This window comes from Apus apus, chromosome 3 (genome assembly GCF_020740795.1).
Source record: "Apus apus isolate bApuApu2 chromosome 3, bApuApu2.pri.cur, whole genome shotgun sequence".
Classification (NCBI taxonomy): domain Eukaryota; kingdom Metazoa; phylum Chordata; class Aves; order Apodiformes; family Apodidae; genus Apus; species Apus apus.
The window spans coordinates 61,224,642-61,241,305 of NC_067284.1; the positions used below are offsets into that span (position 1 = coordinate 61,224,642).

General features: G+C 39.6%; 1 protein-coding gene across 10 annotated transcripts in view; it reads left to right on the forward strand.

Moving 5' to 3' along the window:
* LCLAT1 (lysocardiolipin acyltransferase 1) overlaps positions 1-16,664 on the forward strand; it is a 153,275-nt gene that overhangs the window by 76,033 nt on the left and 60,578 nt on the right. The window contains exon 9 of one of the 10 annotated variants that reach the window (XM_051615332.1): positions 1,742-2,441. The exons of the other annotated variants lie outside the window; for them this stretch is intronic. The gene's annotated coding sequence lies outside the window, so the exon portion shown is untranslated. Of the gene's footprint in view, positions 1-1,741; positions 2,442-16,664 lie in introns of those variants that run through there. 10 annotated transcript variants of the gene reach the window in all.

Below are 16,664 nucleotides of genomic sequence, written 5' to 3' on the forward strand. Positions count from 1 at the left end.
AAGAGAAAATATATTTACTGGCATTTATAGAGTTCCATCACTTGTTTTTGTTTTATGTATGCTCTTTCATATACAGTTGTTACAGACATGGTATTACTAAACTCCTGTTTTGCTTTTTAAACAGCAGGAGTCAGAACAAATGAACCTAAATGTTCCACTAAATACAGCTGTTATCCTGTATTTAAAAGTACTTAACTTGAAATTAATAAGCCAGTGGTGGCTTTTGTGTTGTAATGACCATAACAAAGAAATGTTTTTGATAATATCATGACATGGTTTATGGCCTGCTGTACTTCATGCAAGACATCATCATTCTAAAATGACCAAGTAGCCTCCTCACCCCAGAAAAACAAACAAAAACCCTTAGGCAGAAACAAAATAACTTTTTGTACTTCAATGAGATTGTTTAGTAGCCTTATCGGCAGTTGCAATTTTAGTGATGTTTATGCAAGTGATTGTGTAATGGCAATTTAACAAAGGAGCAGTTTAAGAGGAGCTATAAAAGCTGAACTGCTGGGTGCAGCCAACTTCAGATAAACAGCGGAAGCCCACCTATCTGCAGGCATGGTCTTAGGAGCAAGTGCCTTTCTTCTCAACTGTCCCAAGAGTTTAACTAAGCAGAAGTATTTTCAGAAGGTTGGTTTTAAGACATAAAGAGTAATTATTTGTAACTGTAATACAAAGTGATTCACCTGTGGTCACTATTGTTTTGGAAATTTAAGAAATCACTTCATTCTGTGCTGACTGCTGTAGCTTCTCTGAGGACATCTGAGGAATTGAAACTCCTGAGGAAATATGCAGTCAGTTGTAATAAGTGAATATAAAAATAGATGTCTTCTTGAAAGACAACAAAAGACAGGCTAACTCATCCTTGTAAAACTGTGATAACCTTTCTTTTCCTCTGAATTTCCAAAAAAAGAGTACTTTTACTTTCTTGGCTGGAGCTTGAAGTTCAGGGTCTCAACCAGGGAACGATTTCCTTAAAACAATGTCTTTACATATCCATTAACCCAGCAGAGGTTTTGATAAAGTTACTTAAATAAGGATTTGTTTGGAAAACTGTTTTTTTCGCAGATTCAGTTCTGCTTACCCTCTCATCCTCTTTTCTCCCTTTTGTTTTCCTGAAAAGGGAACATGTTTGGTTGAGTTAAAACTTTCGTTTGATGGTTTCTTGAATTAGGTCTTGCTTCCCCCAGTCTCCTAGTCCACCCAGCTTTTTCTTCTTGTCTCATGCAGATTTGTAGATGATAAAATTACTGGTATCTAGAGATTCTCCCTTTGCCACTACTGACTTTCTTCCAGGCGTGATTTAAAATCAGGAGGATATTCGTGAGGCTCTCTGCAAATTGTCGCTGGATCTTTCCACTCCACCTCTTAGTAACTGATGAAAGGTCTGGCTCATTATGGGAGGATTACTCTTTTTTTTTTTTTTTATGTGCCAGTAGTTCTTCCTTATTCCTCTGTAATTTTAAATGCTGAACCAAACAGCTTACAGTCAGAATAAGACAAGGGGCGTAAGGCTGTGTGAAGGGATGGGGTACCAGCAATCCTCCTGTGCTGCCTCTGGAGACTTAAAGAAGCCACACTGTCTGCTGGAATGGTGGTTGAGAGTTCGTATGGAAGTCCAAGCAAACAATGGGATTTGAGAAGGCATTACAGAGTAGTGGTGAGGGTCTTTTAAAGGAAAGTAACTTTTTAGACAAAATCCTATGTGTACCTAATATCCAAACTCCTCCAACAGTTGCTTCAAGGACAGATGCAAGAAACGAAGAAATTGTGGAATAACCAGCCCGACTAGGAATCACATAAAGAAGTAAATGCTCCAATCTGCTGATACATGCTGCCTAGATCATGACTGGTTTGCTGCTGAGAAAGAGGCAGTTAGATTTGTACATGTTACAAATCTGTATCTAGTGATACATCATAGGATATTCATTAGTAAATTCAATAGAAATATAGCCTAATAAAAGTCTACTAAAATAATGAATTTGCTATACTAAGGGTTGCTTTTAAAACAAGGTGCTTTGTGAAACTATCAGTCAACTATGCCAAGCATCCTGTAGGTTGTGATAACATTAAGTCTTCTAAGACCCTGTGGCAGCCTACAGACAACATTTATGTGGATTCTGACCCACCTGGGCAATCTACCAGCGGGAGACTGGAGACAGGACCAGGACGAGAGACCAGGACAAAGACGACAAAGGACTAGAATCAACAAAGACCCCACGGGAGACCCTTGAGCATGCATAATTACAAGGATAGCCAATTCCAGGAAATAAAATGACTATGTAAAAGAATTCTGGGAACTCGTTGACATAAAACCAAATATGCATGTTTTTGGTGTATATTAGTCGGGGTGTTTCACTAACTTGTCGGAGCACTCATGGTGGAGAATCCCCAGTGCTGCCCAGCGCTGCAATAAAGAATGCCTGCTAATAACAGCTTGTTTGTTGTTATTGGGTCTTGATCTTGGAATCCTTACCCAGCTGCACCTAGCCTCCCACTTTGGTGAGGAGTGTTAGAAAGCAAGGGGCTTTGGAAGCTCCGAAATTTTTGTTTCACTAGCAAAATTTGCTTTTGTGAACTGTGACAGTGGGATCAGAGGCAGACAGATTACTGAGTATGTGAGGAAATGGCTCATCTTAACAATTGAGATTTTCAGGAAAATAGCTGCAAAATATCTGTCAGAGGGTAGCAAAAATATTCACAAGAACCTGATCATTTGATGATGGGAGCCTCATTAAATGTTGGTTCGCCCATTGCTAACTACAACCCTATAGCAAAAATGACATATGCTATTTTTTGTGTGTCTGCAGTTTTTACTCTGTTCTTTTGTTATCTTAAATGGGACTTCAGTATTTATGTATTGTCTGGTTTTATTCAGTCTTAATTCCTTTGAGTTTAGGTTTTCTGGAGAGTTTCCATTATTGAGGCACTGAAGAATATAATGGAGAGAGGTTACCAAAAAAGGGTGTGACTTGGGAGTAAATTTAGCACATCCACATTTTATTAAATTTAGGACTCATAAAATGCTCAATATTTCACAGAATAACCAACTAACCTTCATTTTGTTTGTGCTGATGGATATCCTGATGTTTGCCAAATAGTTTTGGAATTATATCCTCCAGAAAAATGTTATTGCTTATTAAAAGCTTGAATGTGACATCTCCTCCTTTCTCTTCTCTCTGGCCTCTGTCTCTGGACATATCCCATACTGAAATTATTTTTCCCTTCTGTATATTTGTGAGAGGAATTCCACCTCATGCACACCCTTTCTTGTGTTTTTCTAGATGTAAAAATAGACATTTTTGGCATGCAACACCATCTTCAGAGTGATGTCTTTTTGTGTTATCTTTGTTCCTGCATCTGGACAGTCTGATACTTTTAGATGTGGATATTTATAACAAGCTTCAGCTTCTTGTCCAAAACCCATTCAATTGCTCTGAGTGTTTTGTTTTGTTTTAAACTTGATGTGGAATGTTCCGTTTTGTGTTCTGTACAGCTGTTGGTATTGTAAACTGCACATTTGCAGGGATATATATGTTGCTGACATTTTTAAAGTAGTTTTTTCTGTTTATGGACTGGAGAATGTTTCTGATGGAGAAGATCAGCTGGAGGGAGAGCAATGTCAGCATACTTTACTGGGATTTTGAGCATGCTAAATTTTTTCAGGGTGAAATGTTAAATAAACATTTTTTAGTGATGTCTAAGGGTCTGTGAGATGCAACTTAGAAGGTATTAACTTTTTAAAAATCTTCTCATTTCAGAACTGTAAAAAAACTACCATTTTCCTAGCATCACTGCCAGATTTTTAGAAAAAAAGATTTAGGAGTCTTTTTTGGTAAATATCAGAGGTAATACTTTTGATTATGGGTGAAGCCAAATCTATCAAAGTAACCTTTAGCACTTGTTTTAAAAGTATAGCACTAAAGATAGGTGAAGTTACAGCAAACTCTATGCATCCATGTGTGCAGATGTAGTTTCCAAAATGGCTTTATATGTATGTGCTTACTTGACCTATGTTGTATTACAGGGACCCCATGTGCAAACAAAAAGTGATATTGGATCTGAGTGCCTGATTCAATAATCCTGTGTCCAAGAAAATAATGTATGTGAGGAGAGAATAACGTGTTGTATGCTGTATACTGTGATGCTTCTCTTACTCACTTACTGTCTCAGCAATGACATTTGGCCACTTAATGACCAAATGTATAGATTATCATTTGTGGGCTTTAGGAAATAAGGAGAAATGAAAGATATAGCTGGCACAAGGAATATTAATAGGAATACACAGAGGGGTTGTAAAGTGTTCAAGGCACTGGTGACTGCATATAAATGAGCAAGTACCAGAGGTTAAAGGAGGTTCTTTATATTTTAGATTCTGATCTAGCAACTTATTTTGTGGTCAAGGGACTGCAAAAGTACATAGGGCAAGCTACACACTTTTGCCAGTAGCATGCCTGCCATGCAGCTAACTACAGTAAGCAGTTCGTGGCAGATTGTATTTACATGGTAAGTTACATAATTTATAATAAAGACTGCTATGTGTAATGTAAGATGGAAATTCTAGATGTGTTTCATAAAGGCAGAAAGGAAAATTAGACAGGTTTAAGCATGCATGGCTTTTGTACACATTGTGTGTAGAAAAAATAATCCTCCTGTCTCCTAAATAACCTGTCAATGTCCTTGTTTTGAGAAAATGCATTACCCATCATTTATAAATACTGTTTTGTAGCTATAGCAAAAGTCATAGAAGAGTGCATCTGCACCTGGTTCAGGTTTTAAGGCAGTCCTCTTCATACACCTTTGATTGCGAGTCTCTTTGAGGTTTTTTGGGGGGTTTTAGTTTGTGTTTTCTTTTGATTTGTTTTGCTTTTTTGGCTGAACCAAGTTCTTTGCAGGGACATTTACTCTAGAATTTTATTACTGAGTAGGTACATGCCTTACATGGTTTCTTATAAAATACACTAGGTGGGATTCAGTTACTCTTTCTGTCTCTGCAATTAATTCTTTGGTCAACCACTTTGCCATTTGTAAAGCAGTATGAAGTCAGGGAAGCAAGACTGAAGGACTAGGCAAAGCAGGGGTTTTGTCTCAGGTGTAATATTTGATGTACTGTGGGTTATTTTTAATATTTTTCATAAATGTCTTTACTGTTTTCAACTGGTTTCTGTAACAGAAATAATTATGTTGCATCAAGTATTAACACTGTTAGTTTATAAATTTATTTATTAAACATTCAGTAGAGATTCTTCTTTTGAAACTAAAAAGCATCAGAAGCCTGAAATGGGCTGTTTACTAAAGATGGTATTGGCTTGATAGGTTACAGAAGTAGCTTTAAGCACCTTACACTGTAATAAGGAAGATACACATTTTGTCAGCTCCCCATCAGTGAAGTTCATGGTGAAAGAGCTGGGTGACTGAAGGGAGGCAGGAAACACCTTGCAGAAGTTGCTGTACTGACACAGAACCTCAGTTTGGAAAAAAAAACAAACTAGAAATGCACCCCCCAAACCCAAAAATTATAAAATTAAATCCATTCTGGCTTATTTTTTCCTAGTTTAGAGGAATGAAAAACCTAAGAAACCATTCCACTTGTTTTGTTTTTTGTTTTGTTTTGTTTTGTTTTAAAGATAGCCACTGCAAAATTCAAATATCCAGGAGTTTTGGGCTATTCACATCTGGAGGCAGCAGCATAGCCAGTCTTCATTCTGCTCTTCTTTTTAGGCACTTCACCCTTTCTTGTGCACCGCCTGTTGACAACAGGAAGCGTGTGTGTGTGTTGGTGTCAGAATTGAGCGCTGACTGATGGCAGAGGGTGACATGTACTGTGATTTTCTTCCTCCCTGGAAGTTTTTTATCTCAGGAATCTGCTGTAGTTGTTGCTGCTCCAGATAAATGAATTAATAAAGATACTGGGGAAGGGATTAAAAAGTGCTGAAGAACCACAGTTTTAGCACAACTTGGGTACAACATCGCTGTTTCCTTCTCACCTAGCTTGTAGTTGTTTATGATAAAGCTTGCAAAGCATGTACCTATTCTATAATCTAATGACTTTTTGTGTTTTGTTATTGGTATTGAAGAAATTTGGGTCTGAGCGGCACAGGGCATTTATCTGCAGGAACAGAGTAAGTGCCTACATGTCTGGAGGGAAATAGGAGGGTGTGCCACTGAATTCTACTGGAGTTTTTAGTTCCTCTTGGGTCCTTCAGAAAAGGCACAGCTGTAGTTCCATGCTTTTTTTTTTTCCATCTGTGACTAGCCAGGCATTTGTGAACATCCTTCTCGGATGTGGATCTTGCTGAGGTTATTCATGTCTTTGTCATCTCTTAGGCTGAAATACTGCAATCCATACTTAAAGCAAATGTTCATAGGCCTCCAGAGCATTTAGCTGGTACGTAAAAAGCATACTTCCTGAGTGGGTTTAATCAGCATGGGCTTGATTTTTTGCATAGCTTTGAGCCCTTTAATTCTGTAATGAAATTGCTGAAAGTTGCACGTGTGTTGTATCTCTGAAAATCGGGTCTTGGGAACACACTGAGCTCATGTCTGTTACTCTCTTCTGGCTTCCAAACTTGTTCGAGATGCTGTTCTAGGCAATAGCAACTAATAGAGGAAAATGCTACTTTAGGCAATGGTAGAATAATATAGAAAAACTGTTCAAACCCTTAGCCTAGAATTCATATGAATTACAAGAGGACCCTGTGTTCTGTGTTATCTAGTTATTGCATCTTACCAACACCAGAGATGTGAGGTGCAGGTTGGGTCTCCTGCCATAACAAGGCAAGCCTGCACCCGTATCTTGGAAGGGTGGTGGAAACAGAGAGTGCTTATCCCTTTTGGTGGATGAAGGCAAAAGTTTCTAATATGAAAACACACACTGTGTGCAGTATCCAATCCAGCCTGCCAAGCCCTTGTGATGCCGCAGCCTTGTGGTGGGAATACCTTCCATCAGTTGTCAGGGGTTCAGGTTCCCCAGCACCTCCAGTACCAGCACAGCCCTTTGGCAGGGTTGGCATCTGCCACCTCCACGTGCTGAAGAGGCTTATGGCAGGATCAGGGAGCAGTGGGAGCATCCAGCATGTGGCAGGAGACAGCAGCTACCAGTTAGTACTGGATTGGTTTAGCTGTATCACCTTCATACTAGGAATAAAAGTGGTTTAAAAGCTCCTTTTGGAGAGAAAGGTGTTTGCTATCACACTGAACAGGCTACATTTCTGATTTTGTAGCATGCTGAACAGGTGCATTTATTTCTAGTCCTCTGACCAGGACAGTTGTCTCAACAATTCAGGTAGTACAAGCATTGAATCAGAAGGCTCCATATTCGAGGGAGTCCCAGGGGCCATACAACAGTCCTGAGCTCAGATGTGTTTATTTGCCCATGAGAACATGAATCATTGCCTTCCAGGCAATCTCTCTGTGTCATGTAAGATCTCAAACAGTAAGACATTTCTGGAAGTCTCCCCCTCGACAGCCAGGAATATTGCTTGGCCACCCTGTGGAGGTGTCAGTGGTAGCTTTAAGCATGGTAATACTGTTACAGTACCAGTGTTGACATTTTTTAAACTTAGTTACTATATCCTCAAACGGAATCCATGTGCAAATAGGCAACAGTCCAAGGGAACACACACCCCCCCCAAAAAAAGGGAGAACAACAACAAAACAACCAAGAAACAAAAGGAATACAAATATAAATATTGTATCTAGAGGTGCATCTTGCCTGGAAAGAGGATGTCTATAAAAGGCTTACAAACAGTCTACTAGAAGTAGTAAATATTAGTAGCCTCATCTTGCAGAGACACAAGGGCTTCCCATAGCGGTGGTTTCCTGTGAAGTTTCTAGATTTTAAAAAGAGCAAAGAACTATTGATGGGCTACCATTTTTCTTGTTATGAACCTGCAGCTATGTATGTTATGATGGACAAATACAGAATATCCTGTAAGGAGACAAAGACAAATCCCTTCATTGCTGTTCTTTAGCTCTGAGCTGGGAGAAGTCCTGAGTTGGAGGGTCAGTCAGTTTGTTTTCTGCATTTCTTCAGCCCTACTCCAGTCTCTAGTGCTGATGAATTCTAACAGCAGCAGCAGAGTGCATGTCAGGACATCTTATGAAGTGAGAAATTAGTACCATTGAAGAGTAACTCACAGGTGTGTGAACCCAGAAATGAAGTGAGAAATAGTCTGAAATAATAGGTATAGTGTTCTGAACTGATCCTGGATTTGGGGTTGTTTTTTCATTTTTTTTTTAAATATTGTGACACAGGATTGAAAATGAAACAGTAATAAACTTAATCAGAGGATTTAACAGGAATTCTGAGGGTATGTCCCAAGCATGATGGTTGTCTCATGGTATTTAAAAACAAACATGGGATTTAAAGCAAACCCATTCATTCCTCTAATAAGAAATAATGAATAATACTTGACTATTCACTGTGTATAGTGAAGGCAGAAAATTAAACACAGCTTTCCAAGTGGCATTTAAGAGCATGGAATTTATGATCTGCTGCAGTTCCTTGTTTATTTTGTGTTGTGTTTCACAATATATGGTGGTCTCGTGTTTCCATCACTGTATCTTAGTGCCTGACATGCCTCTATGGTGCCAAAACGTCACACTGTGGGTTATCCACAGGCTACACTGGATTTATGATTTCCTACTTCACCTTTGTAATCCACATCTTTTCTGTGTCTTGATAGATAAAAGAGCGTATCTTGAAGTAAAAATTTTATATGGGAATCCCTGGAGCAAACTGTACAAAAGCTGTGGCATGCTATACAATTAATGAGAAAACTTTAGCTTTGCATTTATGTTGAATTGTGAAAGGAAGACTGAAACCCCTGTTCTTAATGTAAAATATTTAAAATCTGCATTTATTATGCCTAGATTTGAAAGGCTACTTATTAGCCTAGACATGTTTACACAGCAGTATCTTCTCATTTAAATTCAATCACAGTCATGAAACAAGTCTGGCTTAGACTAGCTGGGACTATAAACTTCATTTTCATCTTGTTAGGCCACCTGGAAGCAGCAATCAGTGAGTAGTCCTGACGTCAGTGGTCTCTCTACCTCATTAAACCTTAATTTCATGGCTTTAATTCCCTTTGTAAAATGTGCTGCTGCAGGATGCTATATGCAAATTTATTCTGAAGCAGATAAGTCTATATGCCATATTTCTTTTTTTAGTGCCTTAGGTTCCTTTGGATTTTTATTTTTAGCCCTTTTTTTATAAACTGCTGTGAAAAGATGATCACCATAACAACCAAAAAGTAAATATTTTCTTAATTTTTTTGAGAACATATACTTAACAATCAGGAATTCAGGGCATCATACATTTAGTGGTATTTTGCTCTACTGTTCCCTTTTTCTGTATTCAAAAATGAGGCAGGTATTGTTAACTGTCTGACAATTTCAAACAGTGATTGATAAAGGGAAAGCATCACGAGAAGTAAATCAGAAGCAGCTACATACCTCAGCTCTACCATCAACATCTTAAGTTGAGGTCCTGTTGATGTCAGGACAAAAATTATGGACTTTTCATCAATTTTAGAATCTTTCCTTGATAATATTTACTTCCTCAGCATTTAGTCATATTCATCGTGCCTTAGGGGATACATTTCTGGTTTTATGGTATACTTCAAAATTGTATGTCATGGATCGAGTTCAACCATTGGCAGTAGGAATGTATGTTCAGTACAGGAAAACAAGAGAAGGTAATAATTAATACAGTCTTTTCCCCTTTCACTGTATATACTATTCTTTTTTGAAGAGTGAATATTGTTTCAAAGTGCTACATTAATTATATTGCAGTATGCCTACGCCATCTATAGATAGATATAATTTGTACTTCTATTGCAGATGGTAAAACCAAAGTGCAGGGTCTGGACTTTTCAGAACACATTGCTTATTTTGCTGCCTGAATTAGAATACTGTCCTCAACCGGGTGGCTCTTGGGTCTGGGCTGGTGACAAGACTAGGCAATAGGTCTACCCACTCTACGCTGGCAGATACTGTCACTTTAGGCTCTGTGCAAATCCCACTGACCCCCCACTGGCAGGATTACCCTGGATAATGTTAGACCTTGCCTGATGTTCATCTGGCTACAGGCGACAAAGACCACCAAGTCCTAATCCAGCAAATAAAGGAGGTTTTATCCTAAACACTGGATGCATTTGAAGCTTTCCCTCTGGCAATCCCAGTGGGATTTTCTTATGGCTAGCCCCAGGAGAATGCTCCTGGTAAGTAAATAGGAACAGGTAGTTAATTTGGCCTCATGCCTACCCTGGGACTGCAAGCAGAGCAGTGTTGATGAAGCTGAGTCAGTCTACTACCATGTCTACTGCCAGTTCCCTCAGAACTGTGTAGCTCAGGGAGTGAAACACAAATTGCCCTGTAACTGTAATTGAGAAGTAGCCAAAATAGCTTTAAAGTTAAGCTAGACATCCTTCCAGATCTCCATCAGTTTCCTACTTTATATTAGGTAGGGTAATTCACCAATGAGTCTAAAAATAACATTGGTACCTATTTTGTCACTCATAGTGTCAAGGGAGAAGTTTTTTGAAAGTCAGTAAAGACAGATGGACTGTAGTCAGTTCATTTCCATCTTGGGGCTCTTGCCTACGGCTTTATTTCGTCAAAGGCAGCACCGTAAGTCAATGTACTAGTCAATTTAAAATGCCAAAGTGTACCAGGATTTTACTCCATGGATATAATTATTCATTCACATCTGCAGTTGATGAGAGTGAAGTGATACTATAATGACTTCTCAGATCATAGATCGATCTAAAAAAATACTCCATTTTGTAATCTCTCTGAGACATTAGCTGTTATTGCAGCAGCATATTCACTCTTCTAATGCTGTGTTTTGATTTGACGTACAATATACCTTATAAACTAATCAGAGACTTTGCCACTTTGCTGTGCCATACGTTTAAACATGAGTTACTACAGGTGTTTGAACAGAAGTTGTCAGTTTGCTGAATGAATCTTCTTGTCAGGCTTAATATTTTTACCAGAACTACCTCTTGGATCTAAACTGTGTTTGAACTCAGTCAAGCTACTCTAGATTTTTCATCACCCTACTGTTTATTTTTGAAAGACCATCTGGCAGCTCATAATTCTGCAGCTCTGGAAGAGTCTTAACTGTTCCTCAGATTCGAGATTATGCTTTTCAGATAAATTTGAACTCTCTCACTCCCTTTGTTGACCTGTCTTGTGAAGCAGTGGCAACCTCTTTGTAAGAACAGCCTTTTCTTTCCCACTGGGCTGGAAAATGGGAGACATCCAGTTGCTCCTGGTGGATGAAGACACTGTGCTGTACCATGGAAAAGCCTTCCTGTGGGCAGTTCAGAGCTTTCCCTCAGCCCTAGGCCAGGTAATTCTTCCCTGACTCTCATTCCTCTAGAGCAGAAGTGTTGGTGCCTTTACCAAGTCATGAGGGCTCTTTTCCTTTTCCTCCTGGCCGAAGGTCTCCACAGATGTTGTTGTCCATAGATCAAACATGATTTAGAATAGCAGTCTTCACCTAAAGTCTGTGCAGATGGTGTCTGGCTTGTCCATGGCCATTGAGCCAAAATGTTGAGACTAGCAAGGCTGGATGTTGAGTATAGTGAACTGTGTTATGTTCACAGACACTACCGAGGGATATGGAATTTTATGGGTTGTGCTACTGATGTGCATGTTTCCAGTCTCTTTTGCTGTGATGGATACCCAGAATTCAGCTTTCATCTGGGCACAGGAATGACTGTTCAGGCACTCTCAGAAGTCTTTGCTCATTGTCATTCAAAAGATTGATTTTAGTTAATTCCTGTAGGCATCCCAATGAACAGCAGTAGTTGGAACAAAACCTTTAGCAAATAATTTTATTTCTAGTGACAGATCTTTTTGCTGCTGTGCATTTAAAATTACTGCAATCCCTCATTTATCTGCAAGGCCATGATGCAGTGTTTTCACGCATGGTCTTTAAGCAGCTCTATTTCTTTTCCACTGCACTGTCATGACAGCTTCTGTTGGTACAGTTCTCACATCAAAAATTAAACATAACCAAATTGCAGCAAAGGTCATTGATCAGCAGTTCCGAAAGCCACTGGCAGAGGAAGCTCATGCATGTTTGGACTTTCCATGTCTGTGTTCTGCAGGGCGCCACGGGGTGGAGGAGCTCCTTTTCATGCTTTGTTTTTCCTAGTACTTTACCAGCAAAGAGAAGAAAATACAGAGGGTCAGCACAATGCTGTCTGCATTGACACTGTGAAAGTGTGATGCACAATAAACACTGCATATCCTTCACCTTCGTTAGAGTGAATGAGGGGGGTAGCAGCTAAACCATTTTACAAGGGGGTGCACCACTCAGTGCCATTAGGATGCAAAGAGAAGGGTATTTGACTTAAAATAAGGATTACTTGAGCATCTTTCTGTGTTTTCCACCAGGAAAGAAAACTAGGAGTCATTTAGTTGTGTGCCATGGGTACCTGTAGGCCCATAGCTTCTTAAAGAAATGCATCCTGATTGAGAGCAGCTGGCTGTACCTGCAGACTGCTGAGAGGAAGGCTGGAGAGGGTTTGTGCTGGTTCCTTTGCCCAAGTTCCTCACCTTCTGTAGGGGCTGGGTGAGCACATGTGTTGTGTAAAGTTTCTTTGCATGGGAAGGATCCAAAGACTGTCAGACCCTGCAACTTTATGGTTTCTATCCATCAGAGGATCTCTCCATAGTAGCTGCAGTAGGGTTTGGGTCTGATCCCATGTCTTTAGGGAGGAAAAAAACTGTAGAGTTATCATCCTTTTTTGGAATTTTAACCACAGCCTGTGGAGGGATGGCAGTGTTTTATCTGACAAATACGTAATCATCTTTCATTAGTTCCAGTGTGTCTGTTTTCTCTCTTCTTTTTTACTATTGTGTTTTGCTTAACTTTCCCTAATGAGCCCAGTGAAAAGCAGTTATTCTAAATAAATCATGTATGCTACAAAGCAGTATATCCCAATTAGATTGCCATTATACTTTAATTAGGCATTCCATTATTTAATTGATGTCTTTGCCTTCTTCCAGGTCTCAGACTAATCCTGAAACAAATTCCCCTTTGTGGATAGATTTTAGTCAGTTGTAATTAAGGAGTATTCATCAGAGTTGTGGCTTTTCATTAAATCGCTTTCTGATTAGGATGGCTCCCCCAGGTACTGGGCTGATTAAATTTACAAGATGTGTCCACTTGTGTGTGCCTGGCCTGGTGGAAACTGTTTAGCACCAGGGAACTGGAAGTTTGTATCTTAGAGCAGGCAGGATGCCTGTTAGGTGCAGTGCTGTATGCTCTTGTGTTGAGGGGCTCCATGGTTTGCATTGTTGGTCAGCACAGGGGGAAAGAGAACAAGGACATTGATTTAGTAGTGTTAGAGTAGAATATCAAAAGGATAGTGTTCCATCTAGAGGGTTACAGTAAAGATCAGAAGATTAGAGTATATTAGAGGCTCAATTTGTTGACTAATTCAGGACTAGGGCTTTGCTGCATAATTTAGTGCTTCTCTGCCCAAAACTGATTTTACTCAGTGAGATGTATAGATAAGCTTGTTTCTATGTAAATGTGCCTGAGCTGTGAATTCAGATAATAAAACAGGCATTCCTGACAGAAGTTATTCTAGTGGCAAAGTATGAAATGTTTTCAGACCAAAATCCTTGTCCTGGATTTAAAACAAGATAGAGCAAAAGCGTGATGTGGTTTTAGTATATATATCCATCTGAAAGAAGGTAAAAGCCTTACACTTTTCTGTGTGCTGAATTATGCCTGCTTGACAGGCTGCTGGTTGCTGTTCTGCATTCCTCTTACTTTGTACACAGAAATAATAATAAACAACTGGGACCAAGAATGGCAATAGCACGAATCAGTGAGGCATGAAGTGCAGGAGATTGACTCCAGTCAATCCAGTACTTCCAGTACTTGAAAGGGGCCTACAGGAAAGCTGGGGAGGGGCTTTTCATCAGAGAAGATAGTGATAGGACAAGGGGTAATGGTTTTAAACTGAGAGAGGGGAGATTTAGGTTAGATATTAGGAAGAAATTCTTCACTATAAGGGTGGTGAGGAACTAGAATGGGTTGCCCAGGGAGGTTGTTGATGCCCCATCCCTGGAGGTTTTTAAGGCCAGGTTGGACGAGGTTTTGTGCAACCTGATCTAGTGATAGGGTCCCCTGCTCATGGCAGGGGGTTGGAACTTGATGATCTTTAAGGTCCCTTCCAGCCTTAATGATTCTATGAATCTCTGACTCAGGATGGCTGCGGAAATGCTCTGTCCAAATATTTGAGGTGGCTGCTAGCAGGTGTTTTTCAACATCTGGTTCATACGCTATTTTAGCTTCAGGGTACATTTTCATCCATTGGCCTGGCTTGGTATGGGCTGCATTTGTGATAACGAGTGTCTCAATAGTTTGAATGTATTTTCAGTTTCTTCTTATGTATCCTAAATATGATGCTACTGGGTATATAATTTAGCCCATCTTTTGTGTTGTGAGATATCCAAGTTAATCCCTAATCCGAGACTGTTTTTCCTGGGGCTGCTGAAGGCTGCACTAACCATAAATGATGCCTGGGGCAGTTTGAAGAGGGCAGGATTATAAAACAAGTGTCAGGTCACTGAACAGGTAAAGAGTACTCTCTAGAACTGGATTTTGTGTAGTGATAAGCACAGATTGCAAAATGTACTTGAATTACTGTAAGACATCAAAGAAAGGAAGAAGAATTGAGAAAGGTGAGGAATGGAAGCTGAACTTTATATCCATATAACAGAAAAGAATAGATTTAAGGCACTAGAAGCCAAGAATAGCATCTCTTTTCTTTAATAGTCCTAACTTACTTACTTATTGCTACTGTTGTGATACCGCTTTGGATGGTGTTACACTATTCATAGCATCTTCCTTCCTTTGGCATGAACCAAGGGCTGATGGAAAGTGAAAAGTCCATGGCATTTCTGAGGAGATAGAATGCACTTTGATCAGTTGATTACTTGGTGAAAATTGTCACAGCTGCTTCCTTCTAAATGTCAGTACTGAATTATTTTTCTCTGTTCCTCACAGTGTGTCTCACACTAGCTTTGTAGTGATTTCACAAAATACAAGACTCCAAATAAGTTGCATGGTCAATCGGCAGATCAACTGGGGTCTAACGTTCCTCACTCTAAAATAATTTGAGAGTGATTAAGTACATTGAGAAAATTATGATAAAATTCCTGGAAAATCCTGAAACTATTTAAAAAACCCAAATTATAGATGTATTTGAAAAGAGTATAAGCAGCGGTTTTGGAAGAATGGGGTGAAAATAAATAACATCTACTACAATGAACAGGGATATTGGGAACTGCAGCCCCTTTAATACTGGTATTTAAATTGGCATACTGAAAGCTAGAATATTTTGTGCTACAACATAGCAGTTCATACATACTGCTGCTCCTTACATCTTTAAAAGGGTAGCACTTCTCTAAAAATTCCTGGGTTTAGGCCAGCTGCATTGTTTACCTAGCAGTAATATCCTGCAATGTTGAGCATCATTGGTATGGCAGTTGTGTATGTGAACTGTTCCATGGTGTTTTGCTTTACTGTCAACTCAGCGAGGCCAGTCAGAAATGACAGTGGAAATTGCAGCTCCAGCAGCTGAATTCTGGAAGAACTGGATTGCCTTGAACAGGGATGTCTTGTCTTTTGTAGAGATAGATGCTTCATTTCATCTGCATTGGAGAGAGATTTTTCATCCAGGCAGAAAGCAAAGATGTGTGCTTTTTTTTCAGATTCCTAGTGATTTCAAATGCTCAACAAGTAACACAGGAAGCAGGTTGATAGTCAGTTTCCCAAGTAATTCATGTCAGAGCTTAGTGGAGTTGGAGAGTTGCATACCAGGGCTTCAGTGTCTGTCTGATATAGGAAATACGATTTTTTGGTATCAATAGCTAATAGCATACTATAAGCCTAGAAACAGTGTTTTCTCCTTTCTAACTTGTAACATACCCATGAAAACCAAATCACGTATGTCATAGTAGAGCAGAGGTGTAATATGGGAGGCTGGGATATGCATATTGGGGGAATAAACCTGACATTTTTGTATTCTGGATTTGATAAATCTAGTTTGGGAATGATAGAGTAGAGAGTGGTGAGTCAGTTATGCCTGGTCATCCCTAGTGACTGAAAATAACTTGTTATTCCAAGCCTTTTATCCCTCCTCTCCCTTGTCTCCACGTATTTTGCATTTTATTTATAGTTCAACCAGCTTTTGCTTTGCAAATTGCAAAATAAACCTTCAGAGCCAGGGAGGAAAGACCGAGGGGCAGCAGCCTACCCCCAACCCATCTTGTGGATGGAGCCACCTGGTCAGCACATGGCTGGTTGCCCCTCTCCCCTGTACACCCTTCCCTTTTCTGCTGAGAGATTCCTCTTTTAAAGGAGCAAACTTGGTTCCTGAAGTCACTTGTTGGTTTGTGTTGAAAAGTAACCAGTAACCAAAAGTAACACGATGTTCCAGACAAGCTGGCTGTGACTCTCATAGGAACTTTGTCAGAGAGCCCACGTCTGGGGAGGTGGCAAGATAGGGTTGTATCCCCCTTAACATCACTTGTAAAGTGTTGTGAAATGTGTGAAATCCAGCACCACAAGCCATACTTGTAGTTTGTCCATGAAGTGTAGCAGTGCAAACAGTGCATGC